Source organism: Vipera berus (genome assembly GCF_964194415.1).
Source record: "Vipera berus genome assembly, chromosome: 4".
In the NCBI taxonomy this organism is placed as follows: Eukaryota; Metazoa; Chordata; class Lepidosauria; order Squamata; family Viperidae; genus Vipera; species Vipera berus.
Genome location: NC_138206.1, coordinates 14,296,957 through 14,310,725, shown reverse-complemented (window position 1 = coordinate 14,310,725; position 13,769 = coordinate 14,296,957).

The following is a 13,769-nucleotide window of genomic DNA, read 5'->3' as shown; positions in this document are numbered from 1 at the left end:
GGCTTCAGCTGGTGCAAAATGTGGCCGCGCAGATGCTTATGGGAGGATCTCGATACTCCCATGTTACACCACTCCTGCGTGAGCTGCATTGGCTTCCAGTTGCCCTCTGGGTGCGATTCAAGGTGCTGGTAATTACCTTTAAAGCCCTACATGGCTTAGGCCTGGGGTACTTGCGAGACCACCTGCTGCCATTGTAAACCTCACACCACCCGGTTTGCTCCCACAGAGTCGGCCTCCTCAGGGTTCCACTGGCTAGGCAATGCCGGCTGGCGACCCCCAGGGGGCGAGCCTTCTCTGTGGGCACGCTGACCCTCTGGAATGAACTGCCTTCAGAGCTGCGGATGGCCCCTGACCTTCGGTCCTTCCGCCGTGACTGGAAGACATGGATGTTTCAACAAGCGGGCCTGGACTGACTATGGTTTTAAATTTGATTTTATTGGGTTAAATTGTCATTTATTTATTACATCCATTGTTTAATTCTTTTTTAAAATTTTGTACTTTATGTTTTTTAATTTTTATTGTTGTGAGCTGCCCTGAGTTCTTGGGGAGAAGGGCGGCATATAAATTTAATCAATCAATCAATCAATAGAATTAGTTTCTGATTAGAGCTGGTTCATTTTTTCTTCAGGTGTTGCAATAGATAGATGATAGATAGATAGATAGATAGATAGATAGATAGATAGATAGATAGATAGATAGATAGATAGATAGATAGATGAAGGGAGGGAGGGAGGGAAAAGGGAGGGAAGGAGGGAGGGAGGGAGAGAGAAAGAAAGAAAGAAAGAAGAGAGAGAGAGAGAGAGAGAGAGAGAGAGAGAGAGAGAGAGAGAGAGAGAGAAAGAAAGAAAGAAAGAAAGAAAGAAAGAAAGAAAGAAAGAAAGAAAGAAAGAAAGAAAGAAAGAAAGAAAGAAAGAAAGAAAGAAAGATAGATCTCAGGGACTATTCCATTAACTGCAACACTTAACTACTGCCAATAATATCAACCTTGTCTTCCTAACAGAACCTCCATATTTCTCTGTACAAGATTAGGGCTGACAACACCATTAGAGAGGAACTGTATAAGATAAATGAAATGGAGATGTTAGGAAAATTAGTTACCACTAAGTGAATATCATCTTGCTTTTCGGGTGAAAGGAAGAGATAACTAAAATTTAACATTCTTGCACATTTGGGGGCTAAACATATTTAGTAACAATCTGAGAATGTCTTTCCCAGCTAATATATTCTTAATTGATTTCCCTACCGAACTTCCTTAAGTTTCATTCCAGCTAAAGTTTCATACAAAGAAACAGAAATCATATGTATCACATTTACTTTGTATTTAGTCTTTGAATTGTTTTATGAACTTCATGCCTTATATTTCAACCTTCATAGCACCTTTGACAAAGTTTCATAAGATATGACTCAGACATCTAGAAACAAGTGTCTCTTCAGCCCAATGAAATCCCATTTATAGAAATCCATCACTGTATTTCCTACTCACTTGTTGCCTTTTCAGTTGTTTGATCACCACTGAATCGTAGTGCACAAATACTAACTGCACTAGAGACATGTTCATTTTTTTTCTTCTTCTAATGATCCTGTAATCCCTTTCAACAGGGTGGAGTCAGGGCGACTGAATGGAGCTGAGAGTTTACTGGCCGGATGCCCTCCCTGATGACTACACGGAGCTCACAGCAGATATTTTTTCTTTGCATCCAGAGAAATATCCGCCACTCTCTAGGACTGAACTCACAGCATCCTGATTGTGAAGTGAGAGTTCCACCACTGGGCCACCAGGCCATTCGAGAGACATGAAGAAATGAAGAAACAGGCTGGGAAGTGCTGAGCAGATTCTGTCCAGTTGACATGGCACACAAACAGAAGTGGAAAACCTCAGATCACAATTTGAAAATCACTGCATAAAACTCAGCCCAAATTCTTCTCATATTGGTCAACACAGTCAAGACAATCTGCTAGTTTATGCAGCAAGCAGCAATCACACTAAAAGCTAATTGACTGTAAAACACCATCAGGGTTTCAGTTCAACAAAATTAAGGCCATATTTCATGGGGAAAGATATTGACACTATTCAGCCTGGAATATAAACAAGTAACCTCATTAATGATTTCCTTTTTGTCTTATTGTTGTAAATGAATAGCATTGCAGGCCCAAGTACAAAAGACGAGATTGGCTGAAAAGCTTAGCTTTCAGTAATTTTATATCAATAACCATAGAAGATAAATGAACATGTATATTACTTCAGCTTGAGGCTATTCAATTAAGAACAAAGGCTTTATCTAAAAATATGAACAGCAGTATATATTAAAATGAAAAATGTCACTAAAATTCATAATTCCTGGTTTGAAAATTTGATTTGGGGGTGGGGGATCTGCCATCCAATATGCTGAGTTCGAAAATATAGGATGCAATACAATCCCCTAACCTCATATTTTAAAATGGGATAGAATATAGCTTTCTTCTATGTATCTCTACTGATTTTCTAAATATTCCTCTACCCCTCCACCATTTTGTAAATCTTTTTATATCAGTGTGCTATCGCTCTACATATAACTAAAGCATATAACTAAAAATCAAATCTTCCCTTTTAATATTTTAATGTTATCTAAAAATGGTGCTAAGAATACAATGGCAAACCACTTTTATAATGCTACCAAGAATCCCTCAATCACGCAATCAGAAACTGAGTTCTACTCAAAGGCATCTTTTTTTAGCCCCATCCTAGTTTTTCTCTGTGTTCTTATTTAGCTTGATGAAAGACAATTTACTATGGTGAATTCTTTCAAAGAAGAATGCCAGCGAAAGTCACAAGGATAGAATATGGTGTCCTTAAAGTTAGTTACAAAGGAGATAAGACTGTGAAGCTCCTACTTCCACTACACCAGGGGTGTCAAACTCGCAACATCACGTGACGTGTCGTGACATATCATGACTTTTTTTCCACTGTGGGCAATAGGGTGGGCACGGTTTTGCTATGATGCATCCAGCCGTGGGCCAGCAGTTTGACACCTCTGCACTACACCATCAACTTTCCATTGGTCTGTAACTTCCTTCCTTCCAATTGTAGGAAGAAAAGTCTCCATCATGGTTCCTCCAAGCGGGGAATAAACATGGCAACTGCTTTGGGAAGAAGGTTGTAGTATATTGCAGAGGAAAGACAGACAGAAAGATGGATCCAACAGGAAAAGAAGGGGTGAGCACATGTGGGTAGTGGGTTTTTATACCCCCTGGACTCTATTGTCTGGAGTTATTTCCTGTTTCAAGCTTTGTATTTCCTTTGTCACATATTTTGTCCTGAGCCTAGGTGTGCCACTCTAGGATTCTTGCTGGTTGTCTGTCCCAGCCCACCTCCCTGGGGCAGGGGTATGTAGATTTTAGAAGTGAAGTCTTCTTAGCTTCAACCTTCCTGAATGGTTTACATCTGCATTTCTATAGAGTTGGTTTCCGCTTGGGGGAGGGAGACTTGGGGCTATTAAGAAAACCTGGGCATGCTTTTTCTGTCTCTTTAAGATCCTTTTAGGAAATACATTTTCCTGCCCTTTTAATATTTCCTTCTCTGGGGAGCTGACTTCACACACCAGTAAGTGCTCCCTCTAGACCTGATCATAAGGTGTAGATAATGAATCTTCAGAATGATGGAAAGCTATCCCAAAAGTGCTTTCTCAAAAGGCAATTGGATTTTGTTTTTCCTTGAAGACATTTCACTTCTAATCCAAGAAGCTTCTTCAGTTCAGAACTGAGAATCTCCATAAGACACAGATGGGAAGTTGTGGAACAGAAAACTTGTCTTACTTCAAAAGTACTCCCAAATCATAGAAGATCCTAAGGTTCTGGGTATGTTTCGTCTGCAGAAAGGTAGTCGTATCCAAAGGCTGGTCTAGTCCCAGTTGTGGTTGTAAGATGAGGACTAGCTGTATGATCAGGAAATTGTTCCTAATATCTTAACCTGAATTTTCTTCCTTGTAGGTTCAACCCTTTGCTCTGGTCTTGCATCCAGAGAAATAGCGAACAAATCTATTCCCTCCTTTGGATTGCACCAAGCACTGGTCCAGATGATTAATTAGGTGAGCCTAGTGTTATAGTTGCTCAATGCAAGATCTCAGCTGTGCTGTATTGATGTTATCATGGTTGCTGTTTTTTTTTTCTAAATTGTGTGTGGAAGGGGTTAATTTTAATTTACATTAGCCACTAACAGACTTGTAGCAGCAACACGGCCAGCCATATAAATTGTTCAAGGAACTGGGCAGAAGCACCGTGTTTATTACTAGGAATAAGAACCAAGGATTGACTTCTATTACAGGTGAATTCAGCAGAGAAACAAATGCTATACATTTGTGGAAGACTTCGCCAACAGAATCTTGCCAAATGTCTACTTTATTTTTGTTGTTGTTGTTGCTAAGAGCAATAACCAGATTCTGGTTAGAAGGTCTTCTGACAAATATAGCAGATGAGCTTCTTGGAAATGATGATTAAACTTGTAAGCCGCCCTGAGTCTTCGGAGAAGGGCGGGATATAAATGGAATTAAAATAAAATAAATAAATAAATAAACTAGGAAATAATAACTAGTGAAGTCTGTTTCTTATAATAATCCACAAATATTGTAATTGGTTTCTCATGCCATGGTGACACATTGGTTAGAATGCAGTATTTCAGGCTGACTCTGCCCATTGCCTGCAGTTCAATCCTGACCAACTCAAGGTTGACTCGCCTTCCGTACTTCTGAGGTCAGTAAAATGATGACCCAGATTGTTGGGGGCAATATTTATCATTGTAAACCACCCAGAGAGAGCTGTAAAGCACTATGAAACATTATATAGGTCTAAGTCAGGGATCCCTAGCCCCCGGTATGTGGACCGGTACTGAGCTGTGGCATGCCAGCAACCGGGCCATGCAAACAAGCAACCCCCCCCATCTGCAGGACGCAGGCAGCACACAAAACCACACACAATCTGGCCCGTGGAAAAACCTCACTCCACAGAACCAGTCCCTGGTGCCCAAACGTTGGGAACCTCTGGTCTAAGTGCTATTGCTAAACTGCTTTTGCTGTGCTGACCTTGCTAAAACAGTATTGTTACATTCGCATTGAATTTAGCATCTATTTTTCCCAGGTCACAGAATTGCAAAGGGCTTTTTAGACCATCAAATTAAACCATCTGTTCAGTTCAGAAATCCAAATTACAACAGCTCTGACAGATAACAGTCTAGCTTCCCCTTGAATATATTCAGTGAAGGAGAACACACCACTCCCAAGACAACTGCTTCATGCTATCACCATTAGGAAATTGTTGTTAACATTCAATTAGATTCTGCCTTTCTGCAGTTCATAACTCTCATTCCATATTCTTTACTCTGGGTGGTCATAACCTTACAGTATATAGCACTTTTCAAGTCCTTGAAAAGTGTTATCATATCCCACTTACTTTTCTTAAAGCCGAACATGTCTGCTTGTAGGATTTCATTTCCAGGCACCTGATTACCCTTGTCAATCTTTCTGAAGCCATTCCATTTAATTCATATTCTTCTTAAGGCTTCGGCTCAACCCTGACAAGACTGAGTGGCTGTGCGTGCCGGCATCTCAGGAAATTCAGATTATTCCACCTCTTACTATGGGGGGTGAGTTATTACCCCCCGTAGATAGGGCTCGCAACTTGGGGGTCGTCCTAGATTCACAGCTCTCCTTAGAAGATCATATAGGAGCTGTGACTAGGGGGGCCTTCGCCCAGGTTCGCCTAGTGCGCCAGTTGCGGCCCTATCTGGACCGGGATGCCTTGCGTACAGTCACTCATGTGCTCGTGACCTCTCGTTTAGACTACTGCAATGCTCTCTACATGGGGCTGCCCTTGAGGACCACTCGGAGGCTTCAGCTGGTGCAGAATGCAGCCACGCGAGTTGTGTTGGGGGTCTCCCGATACTCCCATGTTACACCTCTGCTCCGTGAGCTGCATTGGCTTCCAGTTGCCCTCCAGGTGAGATTCAAGGTGCTGGTGATGACCTATAAAGCCCTACATGGCATGGGTCTGGATTACCTACGGCAACACCTGCTGCCGGCGTCAACCTCCCTCCATCCAGTGCGCTCCCACAGAGAGGGCCTCCTCAGGGTGCCACCGATCAGAGAATGTCGACTGGTGACCCCCAGGGGAAGGGTGTTCTCTGTGGGTGCACCAGACCTGTGGAACCGCTTACTGGTTGAGCTCCGGATGGCCCCCGACCTTCGCTCCTTCCGACGTGATCTAAAAACTTATTTATTTGAACAAGCCGGCCTGGTCTGATGGGTTTGGGGTCTGGGGTTTTAATATGGATTTTAACTAATGTATTACATCGGGAATAATTATTTAATGTTTTTTAACTTTTGTATTTCGTATTTTGATATTTATTGCCCTGAGTCCTTCGGGAGAAGGGCGGTATATAAATTTACTAAATATAAATATAAATATAAATATATAAATATAAGGTGTGGTTAGACTTAGACACAACAATTAGGAGGCAGCCTGATAACTTTTTTTGTCTTATACATGTTTCTCATCTAAAAAGAAATTTTCCTTTGTGTATGGAAAAAAAATCAAAACTACCCTATAGAGCCAGCAGTCTAGAAAGCAGCCAGCAATTCTATATAATGTTCCTGTAGACATATAAAATATATCACAAGAGTTTATGATGGTTTGATATCTGCCAAGCATCAGAATAAGAAAACAACAGAATTACAGAGTTGGAAGGGAACCTGGAGGTCTTCTAGTCCAGTGTTCTCCAACCTTTCCAGCTTGGCGGACCGGCAGGGGTGGGGATAGAGGGGCTGAGTGGTGGGCAACTGTGCACACACAACCTCCATTTGCGCAAGCTGCAAGCATGATTGCCCACCACTTGTGCAAATGGAGCTATGTGTGTGCATTCACCTGCCACTTCTCTGGCCTGGTTCTGAATGGGCCAAAGGCCACTAGAGGACCGCAGCCTGGGGGATGGGGACCCCTGTTTTAGTCCAACCCCCTGCTCAGACAAATCTCTTCTTAAAAACCTCCAGTGTTCCACTGGTTATTTGTCCTTATTTGTTCTCCTTATTTCTAGGTTGTTTCTCTCCTTGATTATTTTCCATCCATTGCTTCTTGTCCTGCCTACAGGTGCTTTGGAAAATGGGTTGACTCCCTCTTCTTTGTAGCAACCCTTCAGATACTGGAACAAACCATGAACTTCGTTTAGTCTTCTAAACTTGGCTTCTCCCAAAGAATCCTAGTTTTCTACCAATTTCAGCTTTTGTGAATGTATGCTGAGGATTCTCAGCTGGAGAGAGAGATGCATACATTCCCCAATCAGCACTATAGAAGAAATTCTTAGAAATGGTGCAAAATAGCCTAAAAATGTACCTTTTGTCTGTAACTGCTCCCAGGTTACTTACTGAAGCTTACAAAGATGGCTTGGTGATAGCATAGCATATGGTGAGGTATAGTGTCAGTAGTACACAGAACAGAACAGAACAGAATAACAGAGTTAGAAGGGACTTTGGAGGTCATCTAGTCCAATCCCCTGCTCAGGCAGGAAACCCTATACCAGTGATGGTGAACCTTTTAGAGACCGAGCGCCCAAACTGCAACCCAAAACCCACTTATATATCTTCGGGAGCTGGGTGGGCATTGCCCATTGGGTGGGCGTGGCCTATTAGGGGGCATGGCATTGGTGGTAATGGTAGACTGGGTGGGACTAAAAAGTTCAATCTATCAATTCTAACTTTGCGAGATCTTTTTTTTCCCCGTGAGAAATTGAAATTGATTGATTGATTGAACTTTTTTTTTTGCACACGGCGGTGGAAGCCTAAAGTGAAAAGGTTTTATAAAAACCAGCTGAAGGCCTAGGACTGGGGCGACAATGCGCATGCCCACAAAGAGGGCTCTGTGTGCCACCTGTGGCACGGGTGCCATAGGTTCGCCACCTCGGCCCTATACCATATCAGACAAATGGCTGTCCAGTCTCTTCTTAAAAACTTCCAGTGTTGGAGCATTCACAACTTCTGGAGGCAGGTTGTTCCACTGGTTAATTGTTCTAACTGTCAGGAAGTTTCTCCTTAGTTCTAGGTTGCTTCTCTCCTCGATTAGTTTCTACCCATTGCTTCTTGTCCTGCTTTCAGGTGCTTTGGAGAATAGGTTGACCCCCTCTTCTTTGTGGCAGTATCCTTAAAATGTGGTGTTAAGTTAAAAGACTAACTTTATTGTGCTGTTTGTATTCACACCCCGGGAGACAGTAGATTAGGTACCATTAAATGTATTTTGCAAAGTGTCAGTTAAATGATTCATATTTTGAAAAAAGGTGAAAATCAGTATTCAAATATCTGGCCTTTACTGTACGAAAAGACATAGGCTTGTTCAACATGCCTCCTTACCCTTGGAAAAACTTTATGATGCTAAGTAACAAGTAGTATCTAAGAACATTGTTAAGTAACAAGGAAAAGAAAATCACTGTGCATTTGTCAGTAGTTTGAGTACTTTTAGTTATTTACTTCTCCGGTTTCTGTCTGACTGAAAGGGCTCCTTAAAAACAATACCCACACACAAAAGCTTTTATCTCTTAAATTCCCCTACATAATGCAATAGTTTGTCAACTATTGCAGATATAATGCAATGAACACCGTGCACATACATGCACACACAGACATACACTTTCCTACTTATTTTGCTAGCGAAGGTTCAAAAATATTGCTGTTCCTTACATACAAATACACAAACATACACTTTCCTACATATTTGGCCAGCAAGGATTCAAAATTATTGCTCTTCTTTTAACTTATTCTAGCATTATCTGCTGCTGTCTCTTACAGCTTGCAGTAGCTTTCAAACACTTATTCAGTATTAAGAGACAGCTATATTCTTTAAGGCCTGAAGTTGTTGATTTATTAACATGGGATAGTCCAACTCTTTATTCCAGAGTTCTTGTAAATAGAAAAAAACATCTTGCTGGTTATTGACAGTGAGTAAATTAAATAAGTAAAAAACCAAAATCCACTTTTACAATAATCCAAAGCAACTGTGACCATGGAGGTTTCAGTTCTGCTATTGCATCTGGATAATGCTGTAAAATTGAGAGATGCTTTAATCCGGGGTGTCAATCTGCTGGCCTGTGGGCTGGATGCATCACTCCATTGCTGGCAATGGAGAAAAAGTTGCGATACGTCACAACACGTCACGTGATATCGTGAGTTTGACACCCCTCCTTTAATCAAAACAGGCAGTCTTCAACTTAGAATTGTAATGCTGAAATTAAGAGATGTTTAATCAAATACAGCTAGTCCTCAATTTACAACTGTAATGGAGCTGGCTATTTCAGTCATAAGTCATTGTGGTCATTATGCAAGGCACCCATGCTTAACAGCTGCAGTCCTGGCCTTCCGATGGGTCAGCAAAGAAACTAAAAGTGAAACAGCTGCCTGCAAAAAAGAGGGCAGAGAATTTACTGCTTTTTCTTTCTTTTTTTTCAGCACTCAGCCAAGGTGGATCCTACCTGTTAAATGTTAGATTTTGTGGGGAAATATTAAAAGGGTAGAATATTATATTTCCTCAAAGGATCTTAAAGAGGCAGAAAAGCATCCCCAGTTTTTCTTAATAGCCCCAAGTCTCCTCCCCCAAGCAGAAGCCAGCTCTGTAGAAATTCAGATGTAATAATCCATTCAGGAAGGAGTGGATTCCTAAACTAGAAGCTTAGGAAGATAAAGACACCTAAAATCTACATAGCCCACTCAAACAGGACACAATAGGATTAACCCATGGATGCCAAAGGGGCACACTCAGGTCAAAGTACTTGACACAGGAAATACAAAGCCTCAAACAGGAAAAGGAAAACCTCAAGAGCCCCAGAGAGTATAGAAACCCACTCCCTACATATGTTCCTTCTGTTTTCTTCCAGAGCCATCTTTCTGTCTGGCTCTCTTCTTCAATAAACTACAACCTTCTTTCTAAAGCAGTCTCCATGTTGTTTATTCCTGGCTTGGACTGGACCCTGATGAAGACTTTTCCTTCAACAATTTATTTGATCACTTTTTCCTCTTTTTTTGTACACTATTTTTTTTCTTTTTTGCTGTTGCTCGTGTTGAATGCATGCTTTTGTTTTGTTTCATTTTGTTTGTTTTTCTATTTTCTATTTTACTTTTTATGATAAAACAATAAGTAATATTTTAAAAAACACTTGATTGGCAATAGAATGATCTGAAGCATTAATACTTCGATTAAATTTGTCCTTTCCTCCCCCAAATAGATTTAGCTTCTTTTTTCAAACTGGCATTATCTCAAAGGGCAAGGTTATTATGAGTGCAAGAATCAAAGCCATATTTTTATTCCAACAGCTTTCAAATATTGCAGCTTTTAATACAGGAAAGCTATGGCTAAAAGTGAAGCTAAGACATTGCAGTTAGATCAATAGTCATGCTTGAACTTCCTAATTGTGCCCATGTTGTTTTCTTTTCTAACTTTAGTACTTGCATTCTTTAAAGAATTTGAAAATGCACTCTGATGGAGCATGTGCAGGGGAACTTACATGAACACAATGTAATCCAATGTAACTATTACATGTATTTAAAGCTTACACACAGTTGAAAATGTAGAACTCCATAAAGAGGGAAACCAGCCATATGTATAGATTACATTTTTCCTGCTCATTATTCTTCCCTCTTCCCAATCAGCAGCTTCATATATAAAATTCCAGTTCTTTTGTATATGTCAAAGTAAATTGGGAATTTGAATCCCTTACTTATAAAGCAATAAAGTTCTAAAGTATGGTTCCATTGGTTGACTTGTGTGCAGGTGATGTTCTAAATCATCTAGCATAAGAGAAATTGTGAATTCCTTGCTGCTCTGAGTTTGGTTGTTTTCTAGCAGATGTTTCATTATTGAACTGGGTAACATCTTCAGTGCACTTTTGGGACCAGGATGATGGGAGTTGCAATTCAGCAAGATGTGGAATACTCTACGTTTCCTACACCTGATTACTTAAAGTAGAATCAATCTTTTCTAGAGCTGATCTGTTAAGTCCTAAGGATTCTTACCTACTGTAGTTTCCTCACAGACACGACTCCAAACCCTTCCCAACAAAATGTTGGCAGTCAGGACTCCTAACAAGACAAGATAATGTTTCAAGCCTTCATGATTTAAAGAGGAGTGATTGAGTGAATACTGAGTTGCTAAGCATCTCATTAATACCAATTTATTCGATCATTATTTAAATGAAAGGGAGTGAGGGATGTGTGGATAGCATCATTTTGTAACTTAAGCATTTTATGGCCCTGAATTTAGTAATACCAGGAAGTTATTGTCATTCTGATTTATCTGGAGGGAGATAATTCAGTTCTTGTTTAACTTCCACATTGATACATCCTCTAAGATTCCATGCATTCTGGCAGTCAATAATCCAACTGTGATTATCCAGGAATATCCAGTACACAGGAAATGATACTATCCCAAACTTGCTGGGACTCTATTATGATTTGTTGCACAGTCAACCAGATGTTTAGACTGGAGTTGGCATTTTACTTATGTTATTTTTTACAAAAGATCACAAAAGCACAACTGCTAGTTCTTTAGCTGGGATTGGCCTTCATACACATCAAGTTTTTCCCAAGAACCTAGGATATTGTAATATATCGGTGTAATGCAATGGTGGGATTAGGAAGTTCACACCAGATCAGCAGAACCAGTAGTTAATTGTTTGTTGCCCAGGCCCAGAATGGACTTCTGGAAGTGGCATCCACAAAGAGAACCGCTTGTTCACATATTTAAATCTCACCACTGTTGTAATGTATGTGCAAAGGCAAGCAATCTGGCCTTTTGCAACTGACAGATGGAAATTTTGTCAATGCACAGATTTTCTAAGTGCTGTCCTAGACTTTTGGGAATGGTACTCTGTGAGTCCCTCATAACCATTTTGTTCTATAAACTTTCAGCTTTCAACAATTATCTGAACTTGGCACTTGGTGATGTTCCTCCAATGCTTTGTCTTCTATTCTTCTAGCTGGTGGTATTGCCACATCAATTATCCACACTTTCTTCTTTTCAACCACAGTAAAGCCTGGTATATGTGGGACGCGGTGGCTCAGTGGGTTAGGATGCTGAGCTTGTCAATCAGATGGTCGGCAGTTTGGCGGGTCGAATCCTGAGTGCCGCGTAACAGAGTGAGCGCCTGTTACTTCTCCCAGCTTCTGCCAACCTAGCAGTTTGAAAGCACGTAAAAATGCAAGTAGAAAAATAGGGACCACTACGGTGGGAAGGTAACAGCGTTCCGGGCGCCTTTGGCATCTAGTCATGCCGGCCACATGACCACGGAGACGTCCTCGGACAAGCGCTGGCTCTTCGGCTTTGAAACGGAGATGAGCACCGGCCCCTAGAGTTGGAAACGACTAGCACACATGTGCAGGGGAAACTTTACCTTTACCTTTTAAAGCCTGGTATGCTATGAGCTAAGACTTTATCGGTTTGTATTCAGATATCCTACAATATTTTAATCTGGTTATTTGTTTAACTACAGAATATATGAGCACTATTTCTTTTGCTTCTTTGCAGAATTTGCACTTAGAATCATTTGATGAACGTCTGTGGAGATTATCACATTCTTTCAGAGAGTTGTTGAAGACATTTGGAGGTTTGCCTGTGTCCTCGGGGATATGTGGGCAATGCAGGTGTGTGTAGAGCCTTCTTGGCTGCAGGATATTTTCTGCCCTGTGTCCCTTCATGGTTGAAGACAGGAGAAGGCTGTTGGGGATGAGTCTGTCAAGGAATATAAATCCTTCCATTCCCCACAATCTAGTCCAGGGATGTCAAACTGCCGGCCCGCAGGCCGGATGCGTCACTAGAAAACCGTGCCCACCCCATTGCCGGCAATGGGGGAAAAGATCTGATACATCGTTTGATGTCACATGACGTTGCGACTTTGACATGTCTGATCTAGTCAGAGCTGAAGAAGCTTCTTGGATGAGAAGTGAAATGTCTTCAAACAAAAACAAGAAAGTCCAGTTGACTCCTGAAAAAGCACCTTTGGGACAATCATTTGATGATTTTTTTTTCAATTCTGTTGAAAATTAGTTCAAACAGCTTGCTTTTGAGCAGCCAAAATGAAGACTTTGGTTTCTCTCTCTCTTTTTTTTTAATATTCCAAGTTTAAGACATTGCCAAGTTTATCTTTATCCACTTTCCCCTAGATCTTTTGTACAAATTGACTGTGTAATGCCTTTCCTTGCCAGAAGTCTGTTCATGTTTTTGATTACTTTATTTTGATTTCATGTTTTGTCTCCTGTACATTCAATAAGTTTTTTCCTGTACATACATATCTTATTGAGATATGATATCCATTTTTTTCAATATAAAAACAAAGAAGAATCATACATAAAGTTACAAGTAAAAAACAACACTTGGAAATAGTATGTGGGAATGATCTTGAAAAATCAGGCAAAGAACTGCTGCCTAAGGAACAGTCAGATGAAAGAGCACATCCATCAGCTGCATATTGAGCAGAACAAGAGGTTTAGGAGAGACCCTCCTAAGTTATCAGGCTGAAAAAATCGAGTCTTCAATCCATTGAGTGAAAGGGGCTATAAATTTCTTTCCAATGCTATAAAGAACCCATCTATTTTGTACAATTGTCAAATTCCATGCACTAAATATATCATTTAAGACTTTTTTTCTGTTTATGACCCTGTTTATAACCCTTTATTAAGGGTGAAGTCAGGGCAACTGAATGGAGCGGAGCGTCTTATAGGCCAGATGCCCTTCCTGATGCCTACATGGGAGTTAACAGCAGATACCGG